The sequence below is a fragment of the Bidens hawaiensis genome, unplaced genomic scaffold (genome assembly GCF_021521415.1).
Source record: "Bidens hawaiensis isolate Kalapana, Puna unplaced genomic scaffold, B.hawaiensis_p1.1 tig00067836_1, whole genome shotgun sequence".
Lineage (NCBI taxonomy): Eukaryota > Viridiplantae > Streptophyta > Magnoliopsida > Asterales > Asteraceae > Bidens > Bidens hawaiensis.
In genome coordinates, this window is record NW_027502029.1 from 10,156 (window position 1) to 22,995 (window position 12,840).

Here is a 12,840-nt window from a genome sequence, read left to right on the forward strand (position 1 = left end):
TTAAAATTTGGCTTGAACGTATAAAGTTTTTGCCTGAATATTTAAGGTTTGAACGTTTTAGCTGAACGTTTAAACGTGTGAAAGTTGTTTTAGCTGAAAATATTAGCTGAACGTTTAAGTTTTAACCTGAACTTTTAAAGGTTTGAATATTTTAGCTAAACATATGTCTCATACGTTTCGAATATTTTAGCTGAACATGTCACATACATAATGTATGTTAAACAGTAATTGTACTTTAACCTTCTCTTAATATACATATACATATACATACATTTAAAACTAAATATTGTAGGACTTTTGAGGAGGGAGTCCTTCCAGAACCGATGGCTAAAGGAGACCCAAAGCCGAGGAGGGGGTTTGGAAATAGTTTTCAACCAGCAATTGACGCGCCTCGGTTATTACCTCATTAGCTGAGTCATTGCCCCAAGCACAAAGATACTTTCAACCTCACCCATAACCCATCTTTTATATACCACCACCCTGCCTCCTCTTTTATCCTCCACCGATGTGGGATCAATCACAATTTTCACTTTCTTTAGAATATAGTTGAAGCAATCTGTGAGTGCTTAATTGCAGATTCTTATCTGTTTGCAACTTTCTAGTTAATTGGTTCGGTTTTCGGTTTATCAGGTCTGAAAATTTATATGGTCATAACCGAAAACCGAACCGAATTCAGAAAGTTCGAAACTGAACCGAAAACCGAACCTGATTCCGTTTTGACGGAAAACCGAATATGTAATTCGGTTCGGTTTTAAATGATTTTGGTTTGGTTTTCGGTTTAATTGGTCATAAACCGAGTAATGAACACCCTATTATAAATGGTCAAGATTTGGATTCAACTGCACTGCTAATTGATCTTTAGCACCTGCATTAATGGTCAATGTTCATTTCATGATTTTTTGACTTTATGAAGGATGTTTTTCGCGTTGAACATCACTTTATGTTATTTATCTCATTTGGCCTCTAGAAATCGGATTAGTCAAAGATTTGGGATCTTAACTTTCAATTGACGTTTATGCGTTAATAGCCTGTTTTGAGGATTAGATGTGTAATGGAGTGTTCTTGCTGCAGTTATATGCCTCAGAATGTCATGAATTTTTGTATTATTATTTAAACTGTTAACATGTCGTGGTATAGTACGGTTTTGTGAGCTTGAAGTTGTAATTTTGATGGTTAAGACGAGTTTGAAATGTAGGTACTAAAGAGCTGGCCGAAAATGTACTGCTAATTGTGCGTCGCAGATGGAACGCATAATAATTTGCATCATAATGTTTAACCATTTATACCAATTTAGGCAAATTATGAAATGTTATGGTCACTTACATATCAGTGAAACAGCACACAAAGGGTAAAAGGAAAACTAATAAACGACCAACCGAATTCCTAAGCAACACAATGAAATAAAAGCCAAACAGCCAAACTAACCATGATGTGCATATTACATCTACATAAGATAATATTAGCAAAACAAACAACCAAACTAACCATACGGCGGTGGTGGGAAAAACGAATCTTCTTTGTTCAGGTAAATCTGAAACAACTGTTTCGAGTACTTAACTGCCAGAGTCCTGCATAGTCCGACCCCCTTCGGGTCATATTCGTTCAGTTCTTCCACTGTTTTCTTAAGATCACCGTCAGGATCTCCATCCATGAGAAATTCAGCCAGCTTACTAGCCCTTCGATATCACACATTAATCGCATATTAGTATATTACAAGTGAACATCATACTTTCACTAAATTTATAAATTTTTCTGTGAAAAGAAAAACTTACCTGGGAGCATCAGGCTGATTAAACCCTCGCTAGTTTTGGTGCTTTGTTACTTTAGATTTTTTCTCATCGTCTGTTTGTCGCCTATAGATAGCACAAACCGCACTCATACACAACTCGGGATCTTTGCCAAAATCAGCTAACATATCTGCCTCAAGCTCCCACTTCAGATTCAGAAACCTTTTCCTACCAATCATATCCAAAGTTTCTTTATATTCATTTAACACATCTTCCGATTCATCAGCGCTATCACCAGTTTCAGAATCATAAACCAAAACACTTTGAGAACTGTCAACAATAAACCCACCCAAACTTTCATCTTCACTCTCTAACACACCTAAAACAACATCATCATCATCATCATCTTTATTATTATTATTATTATTATTATTATTATTATTATTATTATGTTGTTGTTGTTGTTGTTGTTGTTGTTGTTGTTGTTTATTTTTGGATTTTGATATTCTCAACCTCCTTAGGTGCCTTCCACTTACATTTTCTATAACTTCTTCATCTGAATCTATCATAACCCAAGCGGTACGCTGTGTTTTGAGCATGCAAATTGGCAGATCGACATCATAACCGTCACCATCATCATTATCACTAGTGATAATATTTGCGGCCCGTTTTCTTTTCGAACTCCCAGTGTTCGATGCATGAACATTAAATTCGTCCATATGTTCGTCATCAGTACGTTCCAGATCAACCTTTTCGATATTATTCTTGGAAGAACTTTCACTTTTGACCTTTGGAATCTCGTTATCGTTTTCATCCTCGTCACTCAGATCGATAATGTCATGAAAAGGGGACTGAGCAAGGCCGGGAGTAGACGGGGCCATCTTCTTGTTTGGGACCACATTAACATCCTCAACCTTCTGAGTTGTTGCGATCTGCGCCTCGAGTTCTTGGTTCGTTTTCTTCAAATTATCAACTTCAGTTTCCAGCATCAAACACCTCATTTCATACCTTTTGCTCTTTTTTTTCCAATTCCAAGCATCTTTTTCTATAATATTCAAATTCCTTAGCAAAATCTGTCTGAAGAGCCATCTTTTTCATCAATCCAAAGTTTCTAATAGGTTCGTGTCGCCATCAATATTCACAATCACTGCATTACAAGTTTACAACAAAATACAAACAATGGTTCAGTGAAATGGTAAACAAGTATAGTAGGGTTGTAAACGAACCGAACTGAACAAAGCCTTGTTCGTGTTAATTCGTTAAGTTTTTATCGAGCAAGCGAATGGTTCACAACACATAACCAAACAGAATTTCGTCTTCTTGTTTATCCGTCAATTTTCTAAACTAACATAAATGAAAACAAGCGAATATATATTAATTTGAAAATATAATGCAGCATTGTTAGTCCAAAACATTAGACCTAAGTTAATGCGGAAAAATATTGGGTATCGGTCAAGGACCGATATTTGAGATATCGGTTATCGCGGTGAGATATTGGTGGGATATCGGTAATTTTAATACCATGCAGAATTTATATACATATCACTTTAACACTAACAATTAAGTATACACTTCTACTATTTACAAATTATCCTTTTGCAACGTGCAAAACACTAACAATTGTAGCAAGTAGGAACTGATTAAGAGGTTTGGTTCAAATAAGAAGTTTAATTTTCCTAAGAAGGCTAGGAAGGAGGGTATTTTTGTCTAACACTTTTATATCAAAACCCACTTACTTTAGTCTCAAAACCCACTTACATTCATTTCAAAAACCCACTTACATAAAACCCAATTACATCTTCAATCATCTCCTGTAACCACCACCACTCCATCGCCCACCGCCACCACAACCATCACCCACCGCCACCACATCGTCGGAAAAGTCCGAAAAAACACAATGGAAAACACTATGAAAAACACAATGGAAAAAAACACTATGAAAAAAAATACAATGATAAAAACACAATAAAAAACACAATTGTATGAAACAATGTAAAAAATACAATAGAAAAAACACAATGAAACATATTATTGTATAACACAATTTTGTAAAATACAATTTGGTAAAACACAATTTGTAAAAACCCACTAATTTTTTTTAATTTTTTATTACAATATGGTACTCATATAAAAGATAAAAAAACACTCGTTATTATGGTGAATTTGTTTTTCAATAAAAAAAGTCGTAAAAAAAAGTTATGGACGTTTTAAAATGATGGGAGAATTTGACATGTATCTTGCATGTGGAGAGAGAAATTCAATAAATGTGTTATTCTTTTTATACCCTTCTCCTTATGTTCATACTTGATTTCCCCCTAAACTAATCTCAACTCTCCATATTCAAAATCAATGGACAAGATTACTGTAACACCCCGACCAAAGGCGGATTATACATCGGGGCGCCACATATTGCTTCATTACTCGCGACACTATTGGTGTCAATATTTATTAATACACATTTTATCGCGCACGCAGCTTCACTTTGCGCCGATCCAAAGCAACCTTGAATCGCGTATTCGTGACGCGCAGCGCGCATCCATCAGTAACGGTAACCTTCGCGCCGAGTTAGCGTGTGGCGCGGAAGCACTTTTTGTCCCTAATCTGAGTGGAATTCTCTGCTATCTCAATCGCATCTGGATTCCCTTTGATGAGAATCTTCGCGCTGATATCCTGAGTGAAGCGCATAAATCTCGATATTCCGTTCATCCTGGCGCTGATAAGATGTACAAGGATTTGCGCATTACTTATTGGTGGCCCGGTATGAAAAAGGATATTGCTGTGTTCGTAGCTAGATGCCTGACTTGTTCTAAGGTAAAAGCTGAACATCAACGCCCATCTGGTTTGCTCGAACAACCAGAAATTCCTACGTGGAAATGGGAAGGTATAGCGATGGATTTCATTACCAAGTTACCTTTGACAGCAAGCAAACATGATAGCATTTGGGTAATAGTGGATCGATTGACTAAGTCTGCTCACTTCCTGCCCATTCGTGAAAACTACCGTGTTGAGCAACTCGCGCAGCTGTATGTCAAGGAAATTGTCTGCCGCCATGGTACTCCTTTGAGCATCATATCCGATCGCGATGGCCGTTTTATATCTCGCTTTTGGAAATCTCTCCAATCTGCGCTAGGAACTCGCTTGGACATGAGTACGGCATATCATCCTCAGACTGACGGTCAGTCTGAGCGAACTATTCAAACTCTTGAGGATATGCTCCGATCTTGTGTTCTTGATTTTGGAGGTAATTGGGATTCGCACCTGCCTTTGATCGAGTTCTCTTATAATAACAGCTATCATTCCAGTATTGGTATGGCCCCATTTGAAGCACTTTACGGTCGTAAGTGCCGCTCCCCGATTTGTTGGAGCGAAGTGGGTGAAACTCAAATCACAGGACCCGAACTTGTTCAAGAGACAACAGATAAAATCGCCAAGATCCGTGATCATCTGCTGATTGCTAGAAGCCGACAGAAGAGTTACGCAGATCGCAGGCGAAAGCCTCTCGAATTTCAAGTTGGTGATCTTGTTCTCCTCAAAGTGTCGCCCTGGAAAGGTGTTGTCCGCTTTGGGAAGAAAGGTAAGCTTGCTCCTCGTTATGTTGGTCCATTCAAGATTCTCGCGCGTGTGGGAAAAGTTGCCTACAGACTTGACCTGCCGCCCGCGCTCAGTAATGTGCATCCAACGTTCCATGTATCCAATCTCAAGAAGTGTTTAGCTGACGAGAACCTTCACATTCCACTTGATGAAGTTCAAGTTGATGAATCTATGCATTTCGTTGAGAAGCCTGTTGAGATTATGGATCGCGAGGTTAAGCAAACCAAGCGCAGTCGTATCCCTATCGTGAAAGTTCGTTGGGAGTCCAAGCGCGGAGCCGAGTTTACATGGGAAAGGGAAGATCAAATGAAGATCAAGTACCCGCACCTGTTCTCTGCGCAACCTACTTCGAGATAAATTTCGGGACGAAATTTCTTAAAGTAGGGGAGACTGTGACATCTGCCCGATCCGACCCGACCCAGGTACCCGTTTCTCTTACCCGAACTCTTTCTTTTATGATTTAATATTTATTTATACTTATATTTTACTTTTAATAATAATATATACTTTCCTTCCCGCCTCTTTCTCTCTCTTTCTTTCCGCCGTCCCGTCCCTCTTCCTTCTCTCTTTCCGCCTTCTTTTCCCTCTTGTCGCCGTCCCGCCCTTACGCCTTGTTTCCCTCTTTTTCTTCAAACTCTTTGCTTATCCTTTGGTTCTTCCCGCCTAAGGATGTCTGCAGCTCCACGCGCCAGACTCCTTACATGGAAGCCTGCGTGAAGACATCTTGTTCCTGCGATGCGTGAAGAGAACTCTTCTCGCAGCGCGCTAAGAATGCATGTTCTTCCCGCAATGCGCTAAGAATGTATGTTCTTCCCGCGATGCGCTTAGAATTCTAGTTCTTCACGCAGCACGCTAAGGATGTGATTCTTCCCGCAGTGCGCTAAGGATTGTTGTGCCAGCCTTCGCGCTCGCGCACTCAGCCTTCTCGCGTTTGACCCTTTAGTCTAGTCTTCTGTTTATTCTAGCCGTTTGCTTTTGTAATGTCTTTTCTTCTGAGCTGTTGACCTAACCTATCTAATGTCTGAATAGTTACTTTCGGCGCAGCATGCGTACCAACCCCATTGGTTGGTAGAAAAAGTGACTGACATTATCTTTTGAGATCTGCTTTTGCCATGCTTGACCAGTACCTTTATCTGAACCGCCCATGCTTTTTTTTACTGTTCCCTGACAGCTTTATCTTGCCCCCTGCAGCTGCCATATCTTTTGATATCTTTTGTTATCTTTTGTTTTGTCTTGTTCTGTTTGTCTTGGAATCTTTTCCTTTTTTTATGGATTTATGTCTCCTAGGGTTTCTCTATAAATAATAGTATTATTTTTCCTAACACTACACACACAAAACACTTACTCTCTCCTGACCTCCTCCTTGCTCTCTCTGCCGCCTCCCTCTCTGCCTCCGTTTTCTCCTCTCCTCTGCCCTGTTTCCCGGTAATATATTTAATAACTTATTAATTATGCTAACTTGTAATCAAGACTTAAAACCAATCATTAAAACAATAATCTTTAATTATAGGTTAACTTGTGCTTGTTTAAAGTTGGTTCTTGCTTTACCTTACACCGCACCGATTATCAAGTGAGTAATTTCGTACCTAATCCCTTTTTGCTTTTAATGTTTTGGGATGTTCATGTGTTCATACAAACTTAGAGTCTTAAACTTGTTTATGAACTTTAGTCGCGCAGTATCCCATGTGTTGAGGACGTAGACTTGGCTGTTTATTTGTATGTGTGGATCATTAACCGTCTTGTCGGTCTATTCCGCAGTTTTCATGGTACCATTAGATGAACACGGGAGAACATTCGTTTATGATTTTCTCTTTTGTTACACTTGCACAGTTAGTCTTGTTTGTGAGCTCAATTGTGAGCACTGGCAGTCTTGTCTCTTAGAGTTGGTCCCGATCTGATTACACCCTTGTTGAAACCCAGACATACACATGTTGCGCGCAGATTTATGATTATCTATGTATTGTATTAAACTTGATTTCTCACCAACACGCAAGTGTTTGACGTTTATTTTAACACATGTTCAGGTTTGCAGTAGCTGTTTTGGAGCTTGTGGACACGTAGGACGTTTTCACTTTTGGACCTAGAATTAAAATGTATCAAGACAAGTTAATGTTGTTTGAATGTTATAATTTATAATATATTGATTTATGTTTGATTTATGTTCTTTATTTTCCCCGCTGCGCGTGCGCGATAAAATGTGTATTAATAAATATTGACACCAATAGTGTCGCGAGTAATGAAGCAATATGTGGCGCCCCGATGTATAATCCGCCTTTGGTCGGGGTTCTGAGGATGATATGCCGTACTCATGTCCAAGCGAGTTCCTAGCGCAGATTGGAGAGATTTCCAAAAGCGAGATATAAAACGGCCATCGCGATCGGATATGATGCTCAAAGGAGTACCATGGCGGCAGACAATTTCCTTGACATACAGCTGCGCGAGTTGCTCAACACGGTAGTTTTCACGAATGGGCAGGAAGTGAGCAGACTTAGTCAATCGATCCACTATTACCCAAATGCTATCATGTTTGCTTGCTGTCAAAGGTAACTTGGTAATGAAATCCATCGCTATACCTTCCCATTTCCACGTAGGAATTTCTGGTTGTTCGAGCAAACCAGATGGGCGTTGATGTTCAGCTTTTACCTTAGAACAAGTCAGGCATCTAGCTACGAACACAGCAATATCCTTTTTCATACCGGGCCACCAATAAGTAATGCGCAAATCCTTGTACATCTTATCAGCGCCAGGATGAACGGAATATCGAGATTTATGCGCTTCACTCAGGATATCAGCGCGAAGATTCTCATCAAAGGGAATCCAGATGCGATTGAGATAGCAGAGAATTCCACTCAGATTAGGGACAAAAAGTGCTTCCGCGCCACACGCTAACTCGGCGCGAAGGTTACCGTTACTGATGGATGCGCGCTGCGCGTCACGAATACGCGATTCAAGGTTGCTTTGGATCGGCGCAAAGTGAAGCTGCGTGCGCGGCAAAATACAGTTAAGCTGGCAGGGTTTTCGGCTGAGCGCATCGGCTACCACATTAGCCTTACCAGGATGATACCGGATCTCACAATCGTAATCGCTGATGAGTTCGTTCCATCGGCGTTGTCTCATGTTAAGTTCCTTTTGATCAAAGATATGCTGAAGGCTTTTATGGTCAGTGTAAAGGATACACTTAGTACCATAAAGGTAGTGTCTCCAGATCTTCAAGGCAAAAACAACTGCACCAAGTTCGAGGTCGTGAGTTGTATAATTCTTTTCATGAACCTTAAGTTGCCTTTATGCGTAAGCGATAACCTTGCCTCGTTGCATAAGAACACAACCGAGACCTTGGTTGGATGCATCGCAATACACGACAAAATCATCATTACCCTCAGGTAGCGCAAGAACAGGAGCTTCACACAACAAACGCTTGAGCGTTAGAAAGGCTTCTTCTTGCTTCGAGCCCCAAATATACGGTTTACCTTTGTGCGTCAGAGCTGTTAAAGGCAAAGCGATCTTTGAGAAGTTCGAAATGAATCGCCGGTAGTAACCAGCTAAGCCCAGAAAGGAACGGATCTCAGAAGGAGAGGATGGCGTAATCCAGTTCTTGATTGCTTCAATTTTGGATGGGTCGACATGAATACCCATCTTGTTCACAACATGGCCAAGAAACTGTACTTCATCAGACCAGAATTCACACTTGGAGAGCTTGGCAAAGAGCTGCTCGGCTCTAAGCTTTTGCAACACCAACCGAAGATGTTGCTCGTGCTCGGCCTTGGTCTTAGAATACACCAGAACATCATCGATAAACACAATCACGAATTTATCCAAGAAAGGCCTACACACCCGATTCATTAGATCCATGAAAACGGCGGGTGCGTTGGTTAAACCGAAGGACATGACCAAGAATTCAAAATGGCCATAACGAGTTCGAAAAGCAGTCTTCGGAACATCTTCATCGCGGATGCGCAACTGGTGATAGCCAGAGCGGAGATCAATCTTCGAGAAACAAGAGGCACCTTGGAGTTGATCAAAGAGGTCGTCAATACGCGGTAAGGGATACCGGTTTTTAATGGTGAGTTTGTTCAACTCGCGGTAATCAATACACATGCGAAACGATCCATCTTTCTTTTTAACGAACAACACCGGAGCACCCCAGGGCGAAGAGCTAGGGCGAATGAATCCTTTAGCAGTCAACTCTTGAAGTTGGCTGGCCAATTCTTGCATCTCAGCGGGTGCAAGACGATAAGGAGATTTAGCTACGGGGGAAGCACCAGGGACAAGATCAATACGGAACTCGACTTCACGAGCGGGAGGGATACCAGGAAGATCATCAGGAAAAACTTCAGGGAAATCACGCACAACAGGGATATCGCGAAGCTTCTTCTCTTCGGCAGGTTTAACCACATGGGCTAGAAATGCAACACACCTTTTCCGCATGAGCCTACGGGCTTCGGCGCAAGACATAAGTTTAAGACCACTGGAGGGTTTTTCGCCGTAAATATGAAGATCACCATTTTCTCGAGGTATGCGAATCAATTTCTTGGCGCAAATAACTTCGGCGCGATTCTTCGAGAGCCAGTCCATACCAATAATAACATCAAAGCTTCCAAGAGGCATGGGGATGAGGTCAATCAGAAAATCGTTTTCGTTAAGGTTAAGCGTGCAATCTTTAATCACTGAGTTTATTAAAACAGTTTCACCATTAGCCAATTCAACTGAAAAATCTTCTTTTAAATCGTTGCGCGGTCGCGCAAGCTTCTGCTCAAACGCGCGAGAAATAAAACTTCGATCGGCGCCAGTATCAAAAAGTACAGAAGCATAAAATCCGTTAAGCAAAAATGTACCATTAACTACGTCATTATTCGCTTGCGCTTGGTGCGCTGTTATGTTAAAGGCTCGTCCACGCGTCACTTGGTTCGAAATCTGGTTCACCGGATTCGCTTGTGTGATTTGCACTTGTAGTCTCGGGCACGCGTTCCGGAAATGACTGGGATCACCGCAGTTAAAGCACGATCTGGGTCGTGGGTTTTGGTAGATTGATTGTGGGTTCTGCGGGTAGACTGGTGGTGTTGGCGCAATTGGATTGGCGGGAAGGACTCTACAGTTCTCAGCAGTGTGACCAGTACGGCCACATCGGGTACAAAGTCGACACGGGGTTTGGGTTGGGTGGTGAAATCTACAGGTTGGGCAAAAGGGATGGTTTCCTGTGTAAGGTTTCTTAGTTGGCGGGGCAGGGAGTGCGGGATTGGTTAAGGCATAGTTATGGACTACAGGAGGTGTTGGGTAGGCTGACAGTGGGTTAGGCGCGTAAACTGTGGGTTGGTATGCGGGTTGCTGGACAATGGGCGGGTTGGTAAGCGCATAGGCCTTGCGCCTGCGCTTGAGGTTGTTACGGTTTGAGGGTTCTGGTTTGGTTTCTGTTGGTTCAGGGGCAGTCTTGGTGAGTTTGGTCTTCTCAGTTCCCCGCAGGAACAGGGTTCCTGCTCTGACATGGTTGTCGCTGAGCACAGCGGCCAACTCGATGGCGTCAGAGAGGGTAACTGGGTTTCTGGCCCATACAGAATCTTGAATTTCCATGGGGAGACCCCCAAGGAATTTCTCTATGGCTCGGCGGGAAGGGGTAACAAGGTGAGGGACAAGCAGGCTTAGTTCATGGAAGCGCGTCGCGTACTCGCGCGCTTCTCCGCTGTATTGCTTCAAGTTCCAGAATTCTTCCTCCAGGCGCTTAACTTCGTTGGGAGGGCAGAATTCTCGCGTAAGAATTTCCTTGAATTCCTCCCATGTCATGCTAGAAGCAGCCTCTGCGCCACGCGCATGAGCTACTCCATTCCACCATGTAAGCGCTCTGGATTCCAGGACACTGGAAGCATACAGGGTTCGTCTGTCTGAGGGGCATTGGGTATGGAGGAAAGTGTTTTCAATCTTTTCGAGCCATTGGAGCATCACGGTGGCTCCTTCAAGACCTGTGAACTTTGGAGGGTTACCCGCGTTAAAGGACTTAATGTTATAACTCGAGGTATTGGTATTGTTTTGGCTCAAAGCTTGGGCTATTGCGGCGGCCATTTCCTGGGAACGTTGCTGTCTACGCATGCGCGAGGTTTCTCTTCTCTGAAATCGGCGAGATAGCGGAGGCATTCTATAAAAATTTTAATTTTAGTTAATATCTTGGTTTTAGCGCAAAGTTTTAATCTTATAAAGCTTGGTTTCACGGAGTCAGTTACAGTCAACAGTTTAAGTAAAATAAATGATCCTAAATGCAGACTTAATAAAGGTAACAAATTCGAATCAAGAATCGACAATTCATGTATCACCATGACTTTCCGAATTCCCAATTTAAAATATACGAGCAAACGAGTATTGGAGATTGACGATTCATGTATCACCATGACTTTTCAATCCTCAATATAAAACATACAAGAAAATGAGTATTGGAGGTTGACAATTCATGTATCACCATGACTTTTCAAGTCTCCAACCTCAGCACATAATCGTAAATGGAAATTGAAAATCAACTATTCATGTATCACCATGACTTTTCGGATTTTCAATCCCAACAAACGAATATGTAAGTAAAATCAATAAAAATCGAAATTCACAAAAATCGAAATATCGCGGAATAAAACATAAAATCATATACTGCGCAAGTGCGAGCATATTCATAAATAACGAGTAATTAACAATAAGCGCGCAAACATGAGATTTCTCTCATGCGCGAGAAGGGACTCTTAGGTATTCTAGGCCGTTACGTCTAACCACCTATCCTAAAGTCAACGAGCTCTGATACCAATCTGTAACACCCCGACCAAAGGCGGATTATACATCGGGGCGCCACATATTGCTTCATTACTCGCGACACTATTGGTGTCAATATTTATTAATACACATTTTATCGCGCTACGCGCAGCGGGGAAAATAAAGAACATAAATCAAACATAAATCAATATATTATAAATTATAACATTCAAACAACATTAACTTGTCTTGATACATTTTAATTCTAGGTCCAAAAGTGAAAACGTCCTACGTGTCCACAAGCTCCAAAACAGCTACTGCAAACCTGAACATGTGTTAAAATAAACGTCAAACACTTGCGTGTTGGTGAGAAATCAAGTTTAATACAATACATAGATAATCATAAATCTGCGCGCAACATGTGTATGTCTGGGTTTCAACAAGGGTGTAATCAGATCGGGACCAACTCTAAGAGACAAGACTGCCAGTGCTCACAATTGAGCTCACAAACAAGACTAACTGTGCAAGTGTAACAAAAGAGAAAATCATAAACGAATGTTCTCCCGTGTTCATCTAATGGTACCATGAAAACTGCGGAATAGACCGACAAGACGGTTAATGATCCACACATACAAATAAACAGCCAAGTCTACGTCCTCAACACATGGGATACTGCGCGACTAAAGTTCATAAACAAGTTTAAGACTCTAAGTTTGTATGAACACATGAACATCCCAAAACATTAAAAGCAAAAAGGGATTAGGTACGAGATTACTCACTTGATAATCGGTGCGGTGTAAGG

General features: G+C 41.4%; 1 pseudogene; it reads right to left on the reverse strand.

The window, feature by feature from the left end:
* Window positions 1-292: 292 nt before the first annotated feature.
* Window positions 293-437, reverse strand: LOC143605071 (U4 spliceosomal RNA; annotated as a pseudogene).
* Window positions 438-12,840: the final 12,403 nt, after the last annotated feature.